The sequence below is a fragment of the Cetorhinus maximus genome, chromosome 5 (genome assembly GCF_964194155.1).
Source record: "Cetorhinus maximus chromosome 5, sCetMax3.hap1.1, whole genome shotgun sequence".
NCBI classification, from domain to species: domain Eukaryota; kingdom Metazoa; phylum Chordata; class Chondrichthyes; order Lamniformes; family Cetorhinidae; genus Cetorhinus; species Cetorhinus maximus.
The window spans coordinates 41,182,819-41,207,228 of NC_135883.1; the positions used below are offsets into that span (position 1 = coordinate 41,182,819).

At 44.5% G+C, this 24,410-nt stretch overlaps 1 protein-coding gene across 1 annotated transcript in view; it reads right to left on the bottom strand.

The window, feature by feature from the left end:
* Positions 1 to 24,410, bottom strand: part of khdrbs2 (KH domain containing, RNA binding, signal transduction associated 2) — a 626,587-nt gene that overhangs the window by 153,456 nt on the left and 448,721 nt on the right. The gene's annotated exons all lie outside the window — the stretch shown is intronic.

Consider the following 24,410-nt stretch of genomic DNA (forward strand, 5'->3'; position numbering starts at 1 on the left):
AAATAGATTTTCTTTGCTGTAGGGGCTATTTAAATAGACTGTTGTAGTGCACTTTGGATGTCCTATGCACATGAAAAGTGCTAGATAATGCAAGTCTTTTTTTTCACTCTATATACTTCATTTCAACCCTCTCACGATATCCTTCAATTCTCCCTCATCAGTCCTTGAATGCGACTGACCTTAACCATTGCCTATGGAAGCAAGTTTCATGCCTAAGCATTCCATAAACAAATAAGATTCTTGACTATTACTAAAAAAAGAGACATGCTGTCAAAGCTTTTCACCTTGCACTCATCGGGACAGTTCGCAAGGATACAAATTGTAAAGGGAACAACAATTTACACTGCATGAGAAGTGTGTTGATTGGTTGGCAAGTGGACTCTGATTGGTGGAGACGTTTTCATGTAGAATGCACCAGGGAACAGTTAACTGCCAAGCTTTTGTTCAAATTCAAACCAGGCAGGTCAACACTGATTGGTCAAGGCATTGCCATGGGGAATGAACCTGCCGATGGCTATCCCGCAAGATTTAGTTTAGTTGAAAAAGCCACAATGCGTGGACATGCTGCTTCTGTCTGCAAATGACAGGCCCCTGTGCGTGAATATATGTAGCTTCTAGCGTGAATATATGTAGCTTCTAGCATGCATAAGTAAGCCACACTGCAAGCCTGACTGATAATTTTAAATTGGTTGTCAGTGCAATTCTTAGCACAATCAGGATTGTTTAGCAAGTGCTATCCAATTGCAGAATGTTGGACACTGTTTTAAGTTTTGCAAGCATGGGCTAGTTGGGTATGGTTAGTACTCTGCCTGTTTTGAAGGGATGTGTTGCTTGATAAGATCCGTCAGTCATTGGGGTATGGCCTACATACCTGGCATCACACTGGCACTGAAATTCATATACCACATTGCTCATTTGTGTGATAGGCAGAATGTGATTTCGGCTTGATGGCAGCTCTCTTTTCGTGGAGAATATCACTCATGTTGCTACTGCTACAATGCAGTGTGAAACAGCTGTTGCTCAAATTTTTTAGACACCTTACCCTTCCAGGGTAATCTGAGGTAGGCTGGGTTCTTTTCAGGACCAAACGTGGTGGCCTTACGCACATTCATGAGTTTGCGTGATATACAACGAGCAATGACCCATTAGGATAGACATTATCACACAGGCCAGGCCAACATTTATTGCCCATCCCTAATTGCCCTTGTTCAGAGAGCATTTAAGAGTCAACCACATTGCTGTGGGTCTGGAGTCACATGTGCGCCAGACCAGGTAAGGATGGCAGATTTACTTCCCTAAAGGGCATTAGTGAACCAGATGGGCTTTTACAACAATCGACAATGGTTTCATGGTCATCATTGGACTTTTAATTCCAGATTTTTATTGAATTCAAATTCTACCATCTGCCGTGGTGGGATTCAAACTCGAGTCCCTAGAGCATTACCCTTGGTTCCTGGATTACTAGTCCAGTGACAATACCACTATGCCACCGCCTCCCTTTTGATGTGCCCTATTTCAGCATCAAGCTGCACGGTGAGCAAATGGCTCAGGCCCTGTTTACGAGGTTGCCGATAAGGCCAATCATATTGTGTGAGGAACTGTAGGCTTGTGGTAGATAGTAATTGAGAACCCATTGGCAGATTCCTCAACTAGCACATTGAGGAAGGGGAGTTTGTTTGACTGCTCCATTTCAAAGGTGAATTTGAGTGCAGGATGGAACCTGTTAAGGTGTGTAAGGAAATCCTTACATGCAGCTGCAGATTCAAATATAGAAAATGTATCATCTATGTATCAGAAATATGCAAGGGGTAGGAGGTTAGGTGTCATTCCATTGAAGATGTGTTTCTCATGGAAACTGACAAAGATGTTTGCGAGAGCTGGGCCCACAGGGGACCCCATGGCATCACCATCTATTTGGGCATACTATTTTATGTTGTTAAAACTGAATTCAGCTGCATGAGTTGCCGAGATTAGAAGCTCAGTGAATACTGATTCACGCAATGGTGACGGGTCTAGATCATCATGATATAGTGACGCGGTGCAAATGTCTATGGTTTCCTTGAGCGATAGATTAGCGCATAGGCTAGCAATGTTGAACGAGCATGTGGACACAACATTGCTATCGATATGCAAGTCCTGGATGGTCCTTGCAAAGGTGAATGAATCTTTTACTGTGTATGTGAAAACTTGCTCAAAACTGGTCGTAGCAACTTGCACAACAATTTGGCCAATTCATGTTGTGCAGAACCGGTCATAGATAAGTTGGAGTGGAAAGGGACATCACTGCTGTGTGTGTCTTGGGCAGCCCATACACACACAGACGCAGTGAGCTCTGAGGATGAATTCTATCATATACACCACCCGGAAACTTGTTACTGTTGCACAGGTCCAACAAGCATTTTTGTAACTTGCTTTTGAGCCGGGCTGTCTGGTCATGCTTAATGGCAGGTCAAATGCATTTGAATTTTGACCCGTCATTAAGAATGGCATACATGTAAGATCAGAATCCACTCCAACTGGGAAATTTATGGAACATAATTTCAAACCCATGGACATGTTTTGACCTCATGATTGGAACTATAAATCACTAAAAAAGATAAGCTGCAGTCAGCAGTACAGGGCTGGGCAGCAAGGGATTAATTCGGACATCTAGCAAAAACAGTGACTAATCAAAAAGGTTTGACTGTCATCAGGGAACAGTGGTGCCATGGAAATGCCATTATCTGCCATTGACTAATGCAATCAAAAAATCTGATTACCCAATACAATGGCTCAAAGGGCATATCATCAATACAATAGCCTCAAGGAGTTATGCAACTAAGGTCTGCACCACAGATAATAGTGCTGGAAATAGGGTCATTCAAACCCTCATTAACTTTGGAGCCAGGGTGCTGTTCCTCTGTCACCTCAAACAGCAAGAGAATTGCTCAAACAATGAGAACTAACAATATTTGTCTGGATACATCTTCCATGGAAAACCCTGTATTGTTTCAACCAGCAGGAGCTGATGACACTTGTCTGGATTTTGCATGGAATCAACTAAATGGACATTGGAACAACAGGAAATATGTTTTGACATGTATGAGTTAAATTATTATAAAAGAAGAGCAAATCTGAGTATCTGGGCTGCAACTGGAAGAAGGGTCAGGGCTGGTCACCTTAACTCAGGCCTACATTCTATACTGGGTTTACTGGGATTGTAAGCGTTTTCAGTCATTTCATGGTGATACAGGCCTGAAAATTTTGGACTGCAGTCAGAGGCAGGGTTGAGTTTGGTCACCTTGACTGAGGCCTACCAGACAGACCAGCTATGCTGGGGACTGTAAGTATCAGTCAAATCATAGTGATATTGGTCTGAGGGCTGTGTGAATGTTTGGGGTGAAAGCTTGGTGTTTTATGCCAGTACCTTGTAACTTGTTTCAGCCATATCTTGGTGATGCTAGTCTGAGGGTTTTTTTCTTAAGGTTTCAGGCCTGTGATTTTGTAAGTTTTAACCGAGTCGTGAGGACTTTGTGTGGAGTTAGCATTTTTGTAAGTTTAAGCCTGAGTTGTGGTGACTTTGTGTCGTGTACTGGGAACAGGTTGTTTTAACTTTTGGGGTTTTGTACTGTCGGGTTGTGGGTGATTCAATAAAGCAATTGCGAATTATCAGAAGAAACTTGTCTCGTTGGTCATTCTGTTCAAGCCATACACATGTGAATCTGGCGTCACGAACTTGGGTATGGGGAGGGTCTCTGAGGGGAAAGGGGAGCCCCTACATGCATTTAGTTTATATACTCACACTTGTTAAGGATGACTATTCCAGTCCCTTCATCTGGTTTACAGATATGCATGTCTAGGTTGGCCTTGAGGCTTTGCAATGCTACCAGACCTTTGTGTTGCATGTGAAAATCACCAAGTCACAGGGAATCCTAAAATATGCATACACTAAATCAGCTAAGTGTGCTTTCAAGGATTCATCATCTTCAGTGGATGCCATTTGGAGGTGGGATAACTGGGAGTAGACAAGTTCGAACTCAGCAAATACATCTTCCCATTTGATGTGGGATGAAGGCACACCAAAATGGAAGCCATGTGCAAGAGCAAACTCCTCGCTTTCAGAGTACAGGGTCAGAGAGATTGGTGGTGTCATTAATTGTGCTGCCAAACTGCTTCCGCTTAAGTGAGTTTACAGCGCTGCCATGTTTCAAGCGGGTCTTGTTTATGGTGTGGTCATCTATTGAGGCAATACAGCGGCACAAACGGACAAAATCAAAAAATCAGATTCCACTTGCCAACCAATGAGCACTCTCTTCGCATACAATATAAATTGTTGTTCCCCTTACAATTGGTGTTCTTGTGAGCTGTCCTGATGAGTGCAAGATGAAAAGTTTTGAAAATACCCTTTTTCAGCAATAAAGAAGTTTCTTCTAAAATAGGATTGGATTTATTAGTGACTATCTTATATTTTGACCCTAGGTTTTGCCTCCCCATAGAATTGGAAACATTGGGTGGAATCTTCCAATCCCTGTGGGTGTCTTGCGAGCTGCCTGAAAAAGCAGCGAGACACCTGTGCTGACTCTTAGGAGGAAGGCCCAATGTACCTTCTGCCCTCAGGATAGTGGACAACAGTGGGATGTCCTTCCGACTGAGGACCCCAGGCTATTAAGCGGGCATCTGCCCGACAATGTGGAAAACTGTCCAAATATGTCCTGCTTACAAACAATATGACAAATCCAACCCGGCCAAATACCACTCCCTCAGTTTACTCTCGATCATCAGGAAAGTGATGGAAGGTGTTGTTGACAGTGCTATCAAGCAGTACTTACTGAGCAATAACCTGCTCACTGATGCTCAGTTTGGGTTCCGCCAGGGCCACTTAGCTCACCAATCCAATACAGCCTTGGTCCAAACATGGACAAAAGAGCTGAACTCAAGAGATGACGTGAGAGTGACTGGCCTTGACATCAAGGCTGTATTTCACCAACTGTGGCATCAAAGAGCCCTAGCAAAACTGTGGTCAATGGGAATCGGGAGAAAACCCTTTAGTGGTTGGAGTCATACCCAGGATAAAGGAAGATGTTTATGGTTGTTGGAAGTCAATCATCTCAGTTCGATGACATCGCTGCAGGCGTCCCTCAGGATAGTGTCCTCGGCCCAAACATCTTCAGTTGCTTCATCAATGATCTGCCCTCCAGCATAAGGTCAGAAGTGGGGATGTTCGTTGATGATTGCAGTGTTTTGCACCATTTGGAACTCCTCAAATACTGAAGCAGTCCATGTCCAAATGCAACAAGACCTGGACAACATTCAGGCTCGGGCTGATAAGTGGCAAGTAATGTTCATGCCACACAAGTACCAGGCAATGACCATCCCCAACGAGAGGGAATCGAACCATCTCCCCTTGACATTCAATGGCATTACCATCACCGATCCCCCACCATCAACATCCTGGGGGTTACCACTGACCAGAAACGGAACTGGACTAGCCATATAAATATTGTGGCTACAAGAACAGGTCAGAGGCTAGGAATCCTGTGGCGTGTAACTCACCTCCTGACTCCCAAAACCTGTCCACCATCTACAAGGCACCAGTCAGGAGTGTGATGGAATACTGCCCACTGGCCTGGATGAGTGCAGCTCCAACAACACTCAAGAAGCTTGACACTATCCAGGACAAAGCAGCCCACTTGATTGGCACCCCATCCACAAACATTCACTCCCTCCACCACCAATGCACAGTAGCAGCAGTGTGTACCACCTACAAGATGCATTGCAGGAATTCACCAAGACTCGTTCGACAGCACCTTCCGAATCCACGACCACTGCCATCCAGAAGGTCTAGGCAGCAGACACATGGGAACACGACCACCTGGAAGCTCCCCTCCTAGACATTCATGCTGCTGACTTGGAAATATATCGCCGTTCCTTCATTGTTGCTGGGTCAAAATCCTGGAATTCCCTCCCTAACAGTACCGTGGGTGTGCCTACACCACATGGACTGCAGCGGTTCAAGGCAGCTCACCACCACCACCTTCTCAAGGGCAATTATGGATGGGCAATAGATGCTGGCCTAGGCAGCGATGCTCACATCCTGTGAAGGAATAAAAAAATCCCACTCACCAAGAGTTGCAGGCAAGTCTGCATCCGTAATTCCTGCGCTTGGCAGCAGCATGAGTTGGCCATGCACTACCCGGAGTCCCAGGATGGCTGGGTGACCTTGGAAAAGGTACGTTCTGGGGAAAGCGGGCGGGGGACAGGGGGTGGTGGTTTCGTGGGGTGGAGATTGCAGAGACAGGGGGACCATAGGGTCAGCAGCATGGACAGGTGTTGGCTGTCAACGGCTACACCCCTGCCCATTTCCATCCCAGAATGATAAAACAGTAGCCTTTGCTGGGCCCAGGAGTGGTCGGGAAATGGGCCCCCAACCGCAATCGGCACCCCACGGCGAATTTAGACCGGCTGGCCAATTAACGGCCAGCCAGCGTCAAGCGTGTGCTGAAAAGCTCAGCACTGCCAGGCTGGGGGTGGGGAGAAGGCGGGCAATGACGTTTGGCGGGAACGTGGGTGAGCGCTGCGAGAAAGCTCCCTGAATGCAGACAGCTGCCTCAGGGAGCCGCAGACCTGAAAATGCTAAAATAAAGGTTTCAAAAGCTGCAAAAAAAAAACCATTCACCTGAAAATGCAGCTGTGCGCAGGTATTTATTTTTATTTTTTTCATAACGGAAATTTCACCCTGCCCTTGGATGAGGTTTGGTGAAAAGTGCAAAGGCCCCTGGCCAATTCACCCATTGGCCAACCATAAGGTTGGATGGATCACGAAAAACTGGAGACAATTGACTGGGCTTAATTGCCCTCTTAACTGTTGGCGGGCGTGCTTCCAACTTTTGCATGCGCCCGCCGAGCGAAATATCGTGCAAGTGCGCGATGACGTCAGGATGCTCGCCTGACGTCTTCCCATGTGATTTTTACGCCCGATCGGATCGGGCACGCTCCTGTCCACGAATCGTAAAATGCAGCTCATAAAACTGGGAAATAAGGGTACTGGTCTCAACTGGTCTTGTATACCTTAAAATGGAACACCAATAAAAACTGGGAATACGGGTCTGAACCATTTTTTCCTTCTGGGATGCCTTGGGTCATTTGCAGGTTAGTGCAGATTGTGGGACCTTCCCCACTCCAGCTGACATACAGGCCCACGCAGTTTAACCAGTTGTGCAGGCCACATGTCGGCAGGCCCGCCTGGAGCTGAGAAGAGTGCAGGGGGGGCAGGACGAGGCCCTTAAGTGATTGTTAATTGGCCACTTAAGGGTCTCAAATTGGAGGGGGTGGGGCAGGGGCGGGAAAGTCGACCATGGGCTTTCCCACCCAGAACTTGTTACTGGTGGAAACAGGAAGGTGCCATATTGGCTCCAATGCCAACCCATCTAATTTTTAGGCCCTTCCATCTCCTTCCTTGCCTCCTTCGGGGGCCAAAGATTCCACCCATTTTCTCAGCATCTACCCTCTCAAAACCCTTCCTAACTTTAAAAAAAAACTAAACCAGGTGACCTTCAGCCTTCAAGGGAAATTCCAGTACAGTTTGCTCAGCAAATCATAGATATGATGGTATCACTTTGTGTCCATATTATTTAAACTATATCTGTTGGGAAACTGTCTCTTATCTCTGTGCTGGAGTTAACGGGGGTAATCCTGAACTTGGGTAAAAACTGGGTATATTGATTCAACTACCCATTATATATCTCTCCTGATTTTTATTTGCATGGATGGGCTGACTGCATCATCCTAGAAAAGATCTTTTGAAGAGGCCTAAGATTAGCACCGCCACCGCCTTGGTGCAGTGAAAAGTGCATTGTCCAAGCGAGGGTTTGTTGGGCAGGAGCCCTTGTTGTGCTGAGTCTTTACGCAGGTCTATTTTTCCTTTGATGAAACTTTGGTTTGAACTATAATGGCAGCTTGCGAAAGTTTTAAGGACTGTGCCATGACTGTCGTCATAAGAATCTTTTGTGGAATGAGCCAAGAGTCAAAATTACTCCCAAAATGATCTACCTGGACATTGTTCCAACAGAAGAGGAAAAAACAGGGAGAGTCTGAACAGTGAGAGGCAAGGAGAACTGCCATTGGGAGAAAGATCTGACAGTGTTTTTCTGTTGTTGGTCAGTAACCTATTAATGTCCAAGAAAAATCTCATCTGAAAGAGAAGTGTGGGGACTGTCGAAGGAAGGAGGGAATCTCAAAAGAGCAAGCCAACCATTTTATCTTCCAATCTGAACAAAAATAAATTAGCAGTTTCACTTCCGTACCTTTCATGCAGCGCACTGAGCACACTGTATTCACGGGGGTGGGGGGGGGGGGGGGGTGGGAGGGGTGAAAATAACTTATAAGCAAAGTTATCAAGTAAGTACAAGGCTAGATTACGAGCTAGGGACAGTGTGGGCTGAAATTCATGTCACTATGCTCACCAGGAAAGGAAAATTTGTCGAGGATTCCCACTGCTATTTATAACCTTTAAGATTATGAAGAGATTTGATAGCATGAGCGTAGCTAGGATGCGTCCACTTGTCGGGGAGTCCAAAACTAGAAGGCATAAATATAAGTCGGCCACTGATAAATCCAATAGGGAATTCAAATTAAACCTCTTCATCCAGAGAGTGATGAGAATGTGGAACTCGCTAACATATGGAATGCTGAAGCAAATAGCATAGATGCATTGAAGGGAAAGCTAGATAAATACATGTAGAAGTGTAAGGACATGTTATTAGGGTGAGATAAATTAGGGTGGGAGGAGGCTCGTGTGGAATATAAGCACTGACACAGAGCAGTCGGGCTTGAATGGCCTGTTTCTGTGCTGTGAATTCTATGTAATACTATCGATTAAACACAGTTGGAAGCGCACCTGTATGGGTTTTTAATGAAGCTATGATTGGGGTCAGCAATAATTCCCTCTATGATCCCAAAGCTGGACAGTTGGAAACATAGCAACAAGTGTTGGCCATTCAGCCCCTCAAGTCATTCAGTAAGATCATGGCTGATCTACATCTCAACTCCATTTACTCATTCTTCTTAGTGCCCTTACCTAATGAATATCTATCAATCTCAATATTGAATGCTTCAATTATCCCCCAGGATTCACAGCCTTTTGGAGGAAGAGAAGTGAAGATTTCCCTGGTGCTTTGTGCGAAGAAGTGCTCCCTGATTTCACTTCTGAATGCTCTGGCTCTGGTTTTATAATTCTGCTTTGTTCAGATTTAAAACCATAGTTTTGGACTTAAATGGTGTTTGAGAGCAATTTAGTTAAAATTCTATCATATCACTCTTCTCCAGAGGCTCTTTTATTACAAGGTTAATAATTGACCTGGGTCATTGCACAACACTGAATATAAAATAGTCTGTTCCCTAGGTGGCTCTTTGACATACTGATCAAGAAAACTATCTTGTGTACAATCCATGAACTCGTCCTCCACACTATTATTGCAAATTTGGTTTGCCCAGTCTATAAGAAGATTAATGCCCCCATGATCATTGTATTATCCTTGTTTCATGAACCTCTGATTTCCTAATTTATACTCTGCTTGACAAAACTATAATTACTGTTAAGTGGCCTATGAACTACTCCCACCAGCGTCTCCTTCTAACTTAGCTCCACCGAAATCAATTCGATTTCTTGATTTTGAGCTGAGGTCGTTTCTCTTTACGGCCTTTATCCCATCCGTTATTATCAGAGCTACTCCCCTCCTCCTTTTCTATTTTTGCCTATCTTTTCTAAAAGCCAAGAATGCTGGAATATTTCATTTCCAACCTTGGTCACTCTGTAACCACGCCTCCATAATGGCGATTAGATTTACCCCATTAATTTTTATCTATGTTATTTAACTGTTTTTGTTACAAATGCTTTGCACATTCAAATACCTGTAGTGTCTTTAGCTTTAACTTTTTCCCTGATGTCACCTTAGTCATTAATGCATAATTACCTTTGTTAAGCTCTCTGTCCCTTACCGACCCACTCTGTTTATTTTTACCCGAATCGTTATTCTGCTCTACTGCCTTGACATTTTTCTTAGTACATTTGAATTTGCGCTTTCTTGAATCCTCCCACTCCAGCTTCATTAGTTTCAAGCCCTCTATACCTATACTAATTGGATTCGGGAGGATACGGGTCCCAGCCTGGTTTAAGTGGAGCCCGTCTCAAAGAAACACCTCCCTCATATCCCCAACAGGTGCCAGTGCCCAACGAATTGAAACCCTTGCCTCCAAAGCCAATATTCCAGCCATGCATTTAAGCTTCTAACCTGTTTATCCTGTGTCAATTTGTTTTAACTTTAACCTTAGCTTGTCGAGCTCTCTCAGCAGAACTTCATTCCTAGTTTTACCTATCTCAATGGAACACGATGACTGGATCTAACCACACCCCCCCACCCCACACCCCCTACCACCACTCCCCAAGTCCTTCTCCAGCCGTGAGCTATCTGACGCCGGGCAGGCAACGCAACCTTCGCAACTCATGGTTGCAGATGCAGAGAACGGTACCCATGACCATACTGGTACCTACCTCTACCACATTCCTTTTCTCTCCCCACCTCATTTGAATGGCCTCTGGTACTATGGTGCCATGGTCACTTTGCTCATCCACACTGCAGACTTTGCCAACATCCACAAAGGCAGCAAGAGCCCCGTACCAATTGGATAAGGGCAAAGGCCAAGGATATTCCAATATTTCACCAGGGGTACCCTTACTTGCCTGAGTGGGCTACACCCTCCTATCCCCTACCACTAAGCAGGCTTTCACCAATACCTAAACTAAGGGGTGTGACTGCCATTAAAGTATTCGAGTAACTTTATCTCTGTAGTAATTATGGCTTTATTTAGTGTGTAATGTACCTTTAAGAATAATACTTGTTAGGCAAGATCACATGGTCTGTAGTAACCAATAGGGGAGTAGTGCAGGCTACCTCAGCAGTCAGTGTAGAGATGGAGTTGGAGTTGAAAGCACAGGTATAGTTGCTGTTGAGCATATGGCAAATAAACTTAATGTTTTCACCCAAGAAGTATCTGCATTATCATTAGTAGTATAACTCGGCCACCCTACAACAAACTGATGACAAGGGTAAATCAGATCCGGGACGGTCCCTTGCCCGCGAATGTGAGTACCTAAGGTAATTAAAAGGAAAGGAAGATATGCTCACCAGGTATGCTGTCACTTTAATTAAGGAAAGAACGGGCCACGATCCAAATGGCTGAGAAATCTCCTGAAGCACTCCTGACATTTAAAAAAGTAATACCAAAATTGCAAGACCCCTAAGTAAGAATCCACAAGACGGGTGAGAAAAACAAAAAAAAAAATCTGTACTTATAATATAAAATAGGTGGCAGACGTGCAGGCTCAGTAGGTTGGAGCAGCTGCCATACAGCTTGCAAGAAAAAAAAAGCAGCAATCAGAGCAGGAAGCAGTGCTGCAGTTTAAAATTTAAACAAATAAAAAATGGCCCGATTAGGCTGCTAGGTCTCCCAAAGTGCGGGACCTCCAACATCAAAAGAACCCGTGGAGTTAAAAAAAAACAGAAAACCTGGCAGAATTGCCCAGAAAGGAGAGAAGAAATTGCTGCTGTGTTTTTTCTGAACAGGAATGAAGTTTTACTAAGTTGGAGGAGAAGGCCCACGATTGTGGGGATCCCACCAAAATTCGAGAAGCACGGGAAACACAGCACAGAAATGCCGACAGCTGCAAAGACAACCTGAGTTAAAAAAACGCTGACTGCTCTTAAAGCGGCAATACATTTAAAGTGGTAAATACAAGAAAAGTGGCTAAGGACAGAAAATTAGAAGAGGTCCCAGAGAATGGGCAACTCGGTGGAAGGCAACAAGAGACCCCAGAGAGAGGGCAACCCTGCCGAAGGGATAATAGACCCCAGAGAGAGAAGGCAACTCTGCGGAAGGCAACAAGAGACCCTAGAAAGAGGGCAACTCTGCGGAAGGCAACAAGAGACCCCAGAGGGAGGGCGACAAGAAATTAAACAGTTGAAAGAGCCATTGATTGTCTTTCAAGATCAAATGCAAAAGGAATGTGTAACCATTCAGCAACATGAAGAAATTAAGACTATCTCAAACAGTAGAATGGAAGCACAGCAGAAGAAATATTAAGAGGGCTCAGGGGAAGTCCTGGTGACCAAAGAGGGCTCAGGGGAGCCCTTGGTAATCAGAGAGGGCTCACAAGAAGCCCTGGGAGTCGGGTATAGCTGGACACAGCCAGGAGACAGGAGTTTGGATAAGCTCCAAGGCAGTGCCAGCTCAGTGAGGCTAGCTGTCTAGCAAAGAGCTGAAGATTCAGCTAAATGAAGCCAAAGAGGCTTTGGAAGCAAAAGTCACAGAATTTCCCAAGAAGCAGACAGATAATGAAATTTTGGGAGACTCAGCCACTGAGCTCAGAGAAGCTGAGCTTGCATCTGAGAGAAGTCTGGTCAATAGTGAAGTCAAAAAGAAAGCTGAGATTAAAGTCTGTGCTAGAAAGAAAAGTGCACGTTCACTGGGTAAATTCACAGGGCCTCCAGCCGGCTGAGGAGAAAGTGAGAGCCATAAGAGAGGCACCTGTGCCAAAGAGCGCCTCAGAGCTCAAATCATTCCTAGGAATGATTAACTATTATGGACGGTGCTGGCCCACCTGCATTATCTACTCAAAAAGAACCAACGTTGGTCTTGGGAGGCACCCCAGAAAGAAGCTTTCATAAAGGTGAAACAATTGTTGCACTCATCCAACCTATTAGTGCATTCTGACCAGACGAAAGAATTGGTGCTGACATGTGGCGCATCTCCCTATGGAGTGGGAGCAGTGCTCTCTCGTCAGATGGCACGGAACGGCCAATAGGTTACGTATCAAGAACACTCAACACAACAGAAAAGGGATGCTCGCAGGTAGAAAAAGAAGGCCGGTCCATCATCTTTGGTGTCAAGAAATGTCACCAGTACATAAACAACCGCCATTTTACAATTGTTTCAGAGCACAAACCATTGCTAGGATTGTTTAGTGAGGACAAGGCTATACCACTCATAGCCTGGGCAAGAATACAACAATGGGCTTTAATTCTGGCAGCGTATGAATACACTTTCGTACAGGCCTGGCAATCAAATCGCAAACATTGATGCCCATAGTCATTTGCCTTTACAAGAAAATGATGAGCACGTCCCAGTTCCACAGGGACTTGTTTTGCTGTTAAATTTCTTAGATTCCTCACCAGTATGTGCTCGACAGATCAGAGACTGGACAAGTTGGGAACCAGTCCTATCTCAGGTACGAGAACAAGTGCTACATGATTGGTCACAGGAGCCTGCATCTGATTAAATTAAACCGTACTTCAGCAGAAGACATGAAATAACCAGGCAGGATAGCATCTTATTGTGGGGAGCACGAGTGATAGTTCCTCCAAAGGGAAGGGAGCCACTTTTAATTGAACTACACAGTGCCCACCCAGGAATTTCCCGAATGAAGATCATACCACGCAGCTATCTATGGTGGCCTGGAATGGATGGCGTAACAGGGAGTTTATTAAAGCACAATGTGCTATGCAGCAACTGCAAAAGTTGCCAGTGACAGCTCTATTACACCCATGGGAGCGGCCAGATGGATCCTGGGTGTGGTTACACATTGACTACATTGGACCTTTCCTGGGAACAATGTTTCTGCTCATTGTTGATGCCCATTCAAAATGATTGGACGTATATAAGGTGAAGTCACCAATGTCGGCCACTACAATTGAGAAACTACATCAGAGTTTTCCACGGACTACCAGAAGTAGTCATTTCCGATAACAGCACTGCATTTAGGAGTGCTGAGTTTCAACGGTTTATCAGCCTCAATGGTATCACTCGTGAAAACTGCACCAGTACCACTCTTCCTCAAACAAACTGGCCGAAAGGGTGGTTCAAACGTTCAAGTCAGGCATGACAAAGCCAACTGGCGATTCCTTGGCAACCAAGCTAGCACGCTTTCTTTTTCATTACAGGACCACCCCTCACACGACAACAGGTGTCACACCTTTAGAGTTATTGTTGTACCGCTGTCTCAGGACAAGATTGAGCTTAATAATGCTGAATTTAGAGGGGAAGGTGGAAAGGAGTCAGGGAAGCCAGAAAACGAGACACGACTGGCATAGCCGTGAGAGGAAATTTACCGTGGGAGAGCCGATATATGTGAAGAACTTCGGGAAAGGACCAAAGTGGTTACCGGGTGAAATAAGTGCGGTGACTGGACCTCTATCTTACCACATGGAGGTGAGAGGCTGGATCATGCGTAAACATGTGGACCATTTAAGGAAGATAGAGACAAATCACCAAGATTTGGTTCCACCTGTGATCATGACCGGGTCTGCGTTTCCTGTTGAGGATACTCAACCCAGGACTGACATGTTCCTGTAAGGGTTGAGGACACAGAACTGCAAGTGCCCACTGAAGCACCTGATGTTCAGGCAACTCCGGAAAAAGATTTTCCTCACAAAGAATCTGAAGTTGTGGAGCTGCGACATTCCACACGTACCAGGAAACCACCTGAAGGACTGAATTTGTAAATTCCTTACCCAGTGTAAATATTATGTTGTCTTGAAAAATATGTAATTTTAAATATAGTATGTGTAGCTGAGTTAAAGCGGGAGGAATGTAGTAATTATGGTTTTATTTAGTGTGCAATGTACCTTTAAGAATAATACTTGTTAGGCAAAATCACATGATCTGTAGTAACCAATAGGAGAGTAGCGCGGGCTCCCTCAGCAGTCAGTGTAGAGATAGGGTTGGAGTTAAAAGCACACGTATAGTTGCTGCTGATTATTTTGCAAATAAAATTAATGTTTCCGCCCAAGAAGTGTCTGCAGATCAACTCTATCATTAATAGCACAAAACTGCTATTAATGTAAGTTTTGATAAACTTAGAGGGCATTGTATGCCCTCCAAGGCCAATATATTCTTCCTGAGGTGATGTGCACTAAACTGGATGCAATACTCCAGATAGAGTCTGTATATCTGATGCACAACTTCCAGCCCACTCACCATCAACAATTTGCACTTGGATAATAGTGACGTGGGGGAGGCACCTGGGGACAAACAGAATTTACAGTCACGAGTTAACCACTAGAGCAGAGGTGGGAGGGGGAATAGGTGAATGGTTTAGTGCACTGGGCTGGTATCGCGCATGAAAATCAATATGCCTTTTAATTAGAGACTGAACTTTTTCTGCGTTCCATTGAGTTGCTGGCCCCAGTAGAAATTGGTTGACTGCAGCAAACCAGTTAAGAGGCAAGCAGTTACAAAAAGAAAGACTTGCCTTTCACACCCTCAGGATGTCTCAAAGCATTTTACAGCCAATGAAGCACTTTTGGAGTGTAGCCGCTGTTGTAATGTAGGCAACACAGTAATTCATTTGCACATAGCATGATCCCACAAACAGCAATGTAATAATGGTCAGATAATCTGTATCTTAGTGATGCTGGTTGAGGGGCAAATATTGGTCAAGGCAACAGGGAGAACTCCCCTGTTCTTCTTCCAATAGTAGCATGGGATCTTGTGCATCCACGTGGAAAGGCAGAAGAGACCCCAGTTTAACATCCCATCTGGAAATTGGCACCCCAAACAGAGTGGAAATCCAAATGGTAGTGATGTGCAGAATACAGAGAAAACATGGGATGGAGGAAAGCCCAATGCAGAAATGTGAATAGAAAAGCTAGGTTCTTTTTAAAAAAATTCCCTTGTTCCTATATGATGAACTGATTTCAAGGAGACTGAAATGGAGGAACAAGTAGAACGTTATTCCTGTAATGTCTTCTTTATCTGCCACTGGAATGGAAATCTGGGGGTAATTACTGAGCTGTAATATCATCAGGAGCTCTAGATTACATCGCAAGCAGCAAGTGTGAAGCTCGAATGGTTTTACAATTGCCACCTGAAACCGAAGAAGAGATTGCTGCTTTTGAAATCATTTCAGGTATAAATAATACATGGTGTGGAGTTCATGAGGGTCAATTATTAGTATATCAGTTCTTTTCTTTTGTTGCTGGATGTTGAGAGGTCATTAATACACGCTGAAAAATTAGCAACTGCAGAATAATTATGTTAAGATTATTTTAAGGTGGTGATCAGAAGTTGGTCAATGGATAATTGTTCAGTGGTTTGGCTTCATTCTAGCTTCTTTGCCCAATGAAAACAGATTCAGCATTAACTGCACATTTCTAAAGATATAGGGACTGGTTTTGGAAGGTGCATTCTTGTTACAGAAGCCCCGAGTTTTGTTTGGGGTGGGAGTCAGGTTCAGACCAAACTGCTTTGACCTCTGGCATAATGGGAGCGGGTGCTTTGGGGAATGAAGTGGGTCTAGAGTAGGAAACCAGTGCAAAGTTGACTCAAAAGACTTGACCAAAATTGGTTCTGAGGCTCATCTACATAAAACCAGTCCATGGATACAGTCCTCTGGCTGGAACCTTTGCATAGTTGGCTAACTCAATTGCCAAATCAGCCCTTGTGGGGGTACCACTGGAGAGGGAAGAGGGAACGCCTGATCCTTTTGGCTCCACATCAAGGTAAATAAGAACAAAAACAGTTATTGGCTTAGTGGGTAGCACTCTCACCTCTAAGTCAGAAAGTTGTGGTTCAAGTCCCACTCTAAAGGCTTGAGCTATGGCTCAAGCCCTTCTGCCTCATTCCTCTGTGGTCTAATCACCTGCAAAGCCCATACTCAAGTAAATTAGGAATTTAGCCTGAACTCCCCTCATATCAGAGGGCCCTGTGGGATCAGACAGCAGGGTATATCAAGGGAAACCTTAGAAGTTTAACACCACCTTCAGATTCTTAACAGACCTTTAGGTGCCAGCTGTGGCTCAGTAGGCAGCGCCCTCACTTCTGAGTCAGAAGGTTGTGTGTTCAAATCCCAATACAGGGACTTAAGCCTATAATCTAAGCTGACACTCCAATGCAGTATTAAGGGAGTGCTGCATTGTTGGAGGTGCCATTTTTCTGATGAGATATTAAATCAGGATACCACCAACTCTCTTAGGTAAATGGAAAAGATTCCATAGCACTATTTTGAAGAAGTTTTTTCTTGTGTCCTGGATGATAATTTTCCCTCAACCAACATCATTAAAAAAAAAACACATTATTTGTTCATTGGCATATTGCTGTTCGAGGAACCTTGTTGTGCACAAATTGGCTGCAGCGTTTCCTACATGCAAGTTCCTCTTCAAGCCACACAGCATCCTGGCTCGGAACTATATCACATCTCTTCACTGCCATGGGATCAAAAAGCCTAGAACTCCCTCCCTAACAGCACTGTGGGTGTACCTACAGCACATGGGCTGCAGTGGTTCAAGAAGGCAGCTCACCACCACCTTCCTATGGGCAATTAGGGATGGGCAATAAATGCTGGCCCAGCCAGTGACACCCACATCCCATGAAAGGATAAAAAAATTACAACAGTGATTACATTTCAAAAGCACCTCATTGGCTACAAAGTGCTTTGAGGTGTACCAAAGACATGAGAAGTGGGACTGAAATGCAAGCCATTCTTTTGCTCTATAACTACTGAAAATCTACAATACACAATTGTTACTGTTCACTTATCCATTTACTCTACAATAAATCCATTTGGCAATTTAATGAGATGATTACTCATCCATTTCCTGAAGTTGAAAAGATCATGTGAGAGAAAATCATGTAAGCAAAATTATAGTGATGAGGAGCTTGTACTCAAGACAGGGCATGCTGCAGATATACATGGGACAGATAAAGAGGGCCATAGGGAATGAGCGCTCACCTCTGGAAATGGTCCAAGCTACTGTACCCAAGAAAATTACCTGGAGTAAAACCTGAAAATTGTAATGGCAAGGTCCACTAGTGAGAATCAAGGAGAAGTGCTAGATTGGCTCAAACAAGAATCATACAGCACTGAAGGAAGCCATTTGGGCCATCTTACCTGTGCTGGCTCAGTAGAAGAATTCCCCAATTCGTCCCACTCCTCTACTCTTTCTCCATAGCTCCACCAAAGTTATCCCTTCAAGTAATTATCCAATTACCACTGAATCTGCTTCCATGGCCTTTAAGGCAGTGAATTCCATATCATAACAATACCTTGCATACAAGTTAAATGTCGGTGGTGAGAAATTTTTAAAAATTATAGTCATAGCTAGATCGAGGAAGAACAAAACTGATGCCTGTGAACATCGGGCAAAATAAACATTGTGCTTAACTTCTACTAAAGAAGCTTGAGTTTCTTTCCCCCCAAGTCAACTCTGAATTTCAATTTCTAGCGAGATTGGTAATGTTATTATCTGGAGGGAAGAGTTTAACAAGAAAAGTGTCTGGCTCCAGTAGCCAGACATTGAATGGAATCCATGATAACCCAGTGATATTAGCTTCTGGCTTAGAATATCTATACTGTGCTCACCAACCTGTGACTCCTCAGCAGTTGAGTGCAAAAGCAGAAAATCTTGATTGGCAATCTCACTGGCAATTTAAGCAAGAGCAAAAGGTTTTGGTAGGGTGAATATTTTACTGTCGGTCCATCAGTTCACCAGTGGATATATGATAGCTGGGGGCAGCAAAAGCTTCAGTAAGGTCCCATTTCACCCAGCTCTTACTCCATTGTCCAACGATATTAAAGGTAACAGAACCCCTTTTCCCTCCTTAACGCCTCTCACAACTCCTGTCATCACTTGAAACGCTTACATTTATATTGTGACAGCCTTTGACCCAGAAGCAGCAACAATAAGGAAAATTTGTGATTACTTTAAAGTGTTTGGGGAATCTGTAATTGCTTTACAGATGTTTGTAAAGGACTTTTAAGAGTTTGGATCACTTGTAAGGTGATCAATTATAATTTTTTTGGATGATACGAAATACCAGTTCATGTGGGCTAGCAACCCTTGACCTGGAAGCAGTACCAACAGGAAGGAAGTTAAAAATATGGAAGCCATGTGGCAGACACAAAGAAGAAAGGGAAGGGCTGCAAAGTTGGCAAATGGGATTTCTGTGGTTGGAAAGCACATTCAGGACTGCTGCCCCTGTATCTTTCACTTTCAAGAGTTTGAATGCCCAGAATTAGCCCAGTCATTTGCAGGCAAAGACAATTCTGGTAGATCCGCTTTAACACAACCGACGGGAGCCAAGAGTTGAGAAGGTTCCAGAAAAAAAAAGGGGCATATAGGGAAGATTGCACATCAAGGGAAGGTGGAACCCTATTTACCTGCCTGCAGAGAATCAACTAAGTCCTTGAAGGAAAGGGACTGGAATTTTACTCAGAAAAGCTGTGTAGCTGAAACTGGGATCGTACAATTAGAGTGGGCTCCTTAGTAAATCAGTGGCATAGCCTTTGTTGTATCTGCTGTTTCATGTGCAATTTATAATTTGTACCAGCCATGGTTTGCCTGTTAATTTATGTTTAAATTACATTGATTCTGATTCGTGTTAAAGTAAAAGTTACAAAAAGTAAAATCTTACTGGTAATTTCTTCATTTGTGGGTTGTTCAGTAAATTTAGTTATTTTGATTATTGGATCCCCATGGGGAGCATAACAATATAGCACTTCACACAAACACTGGACGCCTCAAAGTGTATTACAACCAATTTAGTACTTTTAAAGTGTAGTCACTGTTGTAATGCAAGAAATATGGCAGCCAATTTTACGCACAGCAAGCTCCCACAAACAGCAATGTGATAATGGCCAGATAATTTGCATTGTGATGTTGAATGAGGGATAAATATCAGCCAGGACCCAAGGGAAAATTCCCCTGCTTTTCTTCAAAATAGTGCCATGGGATCATTTACATCCACCAGAGCTAGCAGATGGGGCCTTTGTTTAATGCCTCATCCAAAAGGCAGCATCTCCCTCAGTACTGCATTGGAGTGCCAGCCTTGGTTCTTGTACTCAAGTCCTGGAGTGGGAATTGAACCTAGAACCTTTTGACTTAGGGGCAAGAGTGCTACGAACTGAGCCATGACTGACATGATTATCATCAATTCTGTGTGTTCCCCCACTCCTTCCCCCTCCCATGGTAATACTGCACAGACTCAGCCGATGTGTTCTGACTAGGCTAACCCTAGAATATCAGCTGGTGTTAGTGTTAATTCTGGAGGTCCCACTCTGCCAGAATCTACTGGCACTGCAGCAGACACTGAAATCCTGACCAAGGCATGTTAAGAGTCCTCCTGCATGATACGATCACAGGACAGTTAGTGATTTGGGCCAGTTGAGAGTTGTAAAATGGTCGGCTCAAGACCTGTTCGGGGACTTGGAAGTCATTATCTAAATTGACACTTCACTGCAGTCCAGAGTAGTACATTGTCAGAATTGCTATCCTGTAGCTGAGATGTTAAACCAAGGTTTTTGTCTGTTGATTTCAGTGCTTTAGACAGAGCTAAAGGCATCACTGCACAATCTGAAAACTTGTGTGGAGATCTATTTCTGTCCTGCTCAGTTAACATTATTCAAAACAGATCATTGGTCATTCATATCTCTGCTGATGGCGGGAACGTGCCATGAATAAAATGAATGTTGCACTCACCCACGTAACAGCAGCAACTGAATGCTGAAATTCATGCAAATGAGAAGTGCTTTGGGAAGCCTCTGATAGAAAGGAAAGAGCCTGAATTTCCATAGCGCCTTTCACATCCTCATGGCAGCCCAAGGTGTTTCACAGCCAATGTAGTACTTTTGAATTGTCCTCACTGTTGGAATGTGGAGAAACATTGCAGATAGTTTGTCTGGTGCAAGAACCCACAAACAATCAAGTAAATAACCAGATATCCTGCTATTGTGTTGCTGATTGAGCCATAACTTCTGGTCAGGGCACAGGGGGAAGATCATTGTGCAATATTCTAAAGTAGGCGATGGCAAGTCGCTAGCCTATTTTACATCTCTTCCCATTTTTATTTCCATCGGTGCTGTGGCTACCAGAGGCTGGGAATTCAAGTAACTCAGTCCCTGACTCCCCAAAGCCTGTCCACCACCTACAAGGCACAAGTCAAGAGTGTGAGGGAATACTCCCCACTTGCCTGGACGAGTGCAGCTCCTACAACAATCAAGAAGTTGACATCACCCAGGACAAAGCAGCTCGCTTGATTGGCACCCCATCCACCACCTTAAACATTCACTCCCTCCACCACTAACACATAGTGGCAGCAGTGTGTACCATCTACAAGATGCACTGCAGCAACTCACCAAGATTCCTTCGATAGCACCTTCCAAATCTGTGATCTCTACCACTGAGCAGGACATGGCCAGTAGGCCATCGCTTGCAAGTTCTCCTAAGTCACTCACCGTCCTGACTTGGAACTTTATCGCCATTCCTTCACTGTCGCTGGGTCAAAACCTTGAGACTCCTAATCGAACTGTACTGTGGGAGCACATTTACCACACCGATAGGTTTCTTTATGCAAGGATATTATGGGCGACAGAAATAAGATGGGCAAATGGAGTTAAAATACAGATCAGACATAATCTAAATGAATTGGGGAGCAGGGTCAAAAGACTGAGTGGCATATTCTTCCCCTTGTGTTCTTATAACTGTAGAGGTTCAAGCAGGTGGCTCACCACCACCTTCTCCAGGGCACCAAGAGATGAGCAATAAATTCTGGCCTTGCGAGTGATGCTCACATCACTGGAATGAATCAGCAAACCCATTAAACAGTTTTCTTTTTCTCCAGTTCGGAGCTTGCAATGTTTATAGTGGCAAAGGGGAACGTCATGAAAGCAGGATATAAATGATGTCAAGCAGAATCTAATTATCAGCTAAAATAAAAGCAAAACACTGATGATGCTGCAAATCTGAAATAAAAGCAGAAGGCACTTAATAAATGCAACAGGTCTAGCAACATCTGTGGAGACAGAAGCAGAAGGGACCGGAAATTCCTGCCCAAAGTTCAATGGACCTTTGGCTGCTCTTGGTCCTGCCAGTGGTGTGCATTGTCGCAGGTGGGACAGGAACAGGCCAATGCTTTGAGTCCAATATGATTCTTCTTTGAAACTGTTCAAGTTCACAGCAGTTCAGGGAAGGTTCACTCAACTCATTCCTGGGATGAGGGGCTTATCTTATGAGGAAAGGTTGGACAGGCTGGGCCTGTACCCATTGGAGTTTAGAAGAATGAGAGGTGATCTTATTGAAACCTATTAGATTCTGAGGGGACTTGACAGGGTAGATACTGTGAGGTGTTTCCACTTATGAGGGAGAGACTACAATCAGGAGACACAGTTTAGCAATAAGGCATCTCCCTTTTAAGACGGAGATGAGGATACATTTTTTTCTCTCAAATGGTCGTTAGTCTGTGGAATTCTCTTCCCCAGAAAGCAGTGGCAGTTGGGTCATTGAATTTATGCAAGGCTGAGTTAGACAGAGTTTTGATAGACAAGGGAGTCAAAGTTTATGAGGGGCAGCGTCAGACAGGAAAGTGGAGCTGAGGCCAGAATCAGACCAGCTAGGATCTTATTGAATGGTGGAACAGACTCGAGGAGTCTACTCCTGCTCCTAAGTCCTATGTTCCCCTGTTTCTCCCTCCACAGGATCTGCCAGACCTGCTGAGTTTTTCCAGCACTTTCTGTTTTATATCTAATTATCAGCTGCATGGAAACGTTTATTTTGTTATATGTTCATGGGGTGTGAGCATCACTGGCAAGGCCAGCATTTAATGCCGATCCCTAATTGGCCTTGAGAAAAATGTGTCTCTAGGCAGATTGATTTGAAATGTAAATTCTGCCATTGCAACGTGTACTTTAGCAATGGAAAACCTTATTACCTTACTTTTCACTTCATCAAATCACAACCTTGTCTGCACAATAAGATTGCTCATTCAAGGTCCCCGATTTTCAATTCTACCATTACCTTCCGAGTAATTTCAACATCAGTGTTACCCACCCGCACCCGTCCATTTGCAGTTCCTGGCTCTGAAGGCAAAGAGCAAGCGGATTCACTGGCCGGGATTTTCCTGGCCCTTTGGACGCGGTGGGGCCAGGAAAATAGGGGAAAACTGCATCAAGATGTCTCCCTGACGTACTCCCAGCGCTGGAGGAGTTTCCCAGGGGCAGGCTGTGAGTGGAATCAGCTCCCCCCACCCATCCCAGCTGCACGCTGGTGACAGGCAGGCAATTCAGACTGTGTTCTGTCAGGGCTCCAGCAATGAATGCATCGGGGGCAGCTTTACAGCAGGACGCCTGAGCTGCAAGACATTTGAGGCTTTTCATTCATTTGGCAGCAGTAATTACCAATGCTCATGTATCCTCAGGCAGAATTCATGGCAATACAGCCACTTGACGGAGAATAATGTCTCCGCTAATAATGTCTCCTGCAGCTACTATGTTGGTGCCTCCTGTGACACCGCTGCCACCCCTGTGGCTGGTCCCTCAGCATCATCCACACTGAGAAGGCGGCCAGTGACCGATACTTACAGGCCACGCCGATTGAACCCCCCGAAGCGGGAACCCCAGCCCTAATTGGACGGGGCTCCGGGAGGTGGCTTCATGATTGACCGCCTCCGGGAGGATCGCATCGCCACTTCAGGGTTCCCGACCCAGAATTGACTCTGCCGTTGAGATTCCGACCCAACCAGGAAAATTCCAGCCACCAGCCCCACTATAATTATAATCTCTATCCCCCTTGCCCAGAGGATCACTTGCCTCCTTTGGCTGAGCCCTTAAATTCTGTCCGATTTTCTTGCTTTCTCTCAATGGATGAGGAGATTAGAAGTGGGACAATGGTCTGGTTTCCCATACGGCTGCTTTTCATGTAAGTAAACAGACAATTTCTCTGTGCAAAGCAGAGAGGAAAGTGGGAAGAGAACCTTTTAGACTGGATCTCCACTCCCCTTATGTTTCCAGGGATTTGCTCAGGATGAGTTGAATTGTTTTCTTATAGCGGTACACAGCGGCTGCTGACAAAGGGGTTAAGGAACCAGTTTATATGTTAATAAGCCAGAGGAGTTATGAGTTGGAGCTGGTGCTATGGGAGCTGGAGGCTCTCGGAGTAGGACTGCTTACTCTCTATACACCTGAAGCTTCCTAGCTGGACAGTTCATGATGCCAAACAGCCCCACCAGCTGATCTGATGCACAATTTACAAACTTGGACCACTCAGGTCTGTTCAACCTACTCATGAACCCAGAATAGGATATATGTTGATAATCCTGTGTCTCTGTGTGTATGTATGTACGTGTATGGTTTGGATGTGTGCGCGCGGAATGGTTTTACTGATGGGACGGGGTTACTGGTAAATCATGGAATGGCAAAGGAATCAAAGGGGCAGATCCCCCACTTTCTGTGACCAAGAGTTAACAAAGAGATGAGAAAAAAGAACACATGTTTGAAGTTATTTAGTCAGAATGGACTGCTGGAGGAAGGATGGAAGATTTATTCACTTTATTATGGGCTAGTGCCATTCAAGCCTCTGTAAAACATGGTCAGTTTTGACCAAAAACCT